This window comes from Macrotis lagotis, chromosome 5, assembly GCF_037893015.1.
Source record: "Macrotis lagotis isolate mMagLag1 chromosome 5, bilby.v1.9.chrom.fasta, whole genome shotgun sequence".
Lineage (NCBI taxonomy): Eukaryota > Metazoa > Chordata > Mammalia > Peramelemorphia > Peramelidae > Macrotis > Macrotis lagotis.
In genome coordinates this window covers 143,611,358-143,612,147 of record NC_133662.1, presented here as the reverse complement: position 1 = coordinate 143,612,147, position 790 = coordinate 143,611,358, and the positions used below count along the sequence as shown (strand labels likewise).

The 790-nt window shown below is 38.0% G+C and overlaps 1 non-coding gene across 1 annotated transcript; it reads right to left on the bottom strand.

Annotated features, from left to right (window-relative positions):
* Positions 1-291: 291 nt before the first annotated feature.
* On the bottom strand, positions 292-420 carry LOC141490348 (U6atac minor spliceosomal RNA). Its single transcript, XR_012469185.1, has one exon. It is a non-coding gene; the product is annotated as a U6atac minor spliceosomal RNA (small nuclear RNA).
* Positions 421-790: the final 370 nt, after the last annotated feature.

Sequence of the window (790 nt, the reverse complement as noted above, 5' to 3'; positions counted from 1 at the left end):
TGTCATTTGTTCATGAAGAAGATCATAACTTTGGGGAGGTGATGTCTTGATATGCACCTTAATGGGTTTGACAGTGTTGTGTTAAGTCACCGGTCTCTCTTTCTTCTCTAGAGCTATCTGGATCCAGTGGCCAGATATGAAGCAGGGGACTGGAGATGACCCTGAATGCCAAGCAATTGAGGTTAAGTGACTTCACTCAGCTGGTAATTGCCAAGTGTCTGGAACTGGATTTGAACTCAGGTCTTCCTGATTCCAGGGTTGGTGCTTTATGCACTGTACCACCTAGCTGCCCTAAAAACATGGTTAGAGGCCACAGAATGGATGGCAATGCCATAACCATATATGCATTATAAAGGCCACTAGGACCTTTTCTATGCTTATCAAGGTGAGTACTAACCATCTTTGCTTTTCATTCAACACAAACATAAAATGCTAAATTACTAGGTAAATAGGCTAATGGTAAAACAAACTTCAAAGCAATTCAGTGTTTTTAATAATTTGTAGGAACAGCAAATGACTATATCTAACCATGGAGATGGTGTGTTAGCAAATGTTTGTCAGTTATTCAGAAAATATGAATATGTACATATGACACACTTTAGAATTTGTTTTATTAACATTTTCCTCATCATTTTAAGTCTAAACAATCAACAAACCAATATGTCAAGCCCTGATTTGTAGCATTTGCTGATTTCTGACATATAAAATGCTTACATTGAAAATTTAAAAGTTAAACTCTAGAGAGAGCTGGGTATGAGCCAACTCCACACCCCAGGAGTAGTGAAATGAG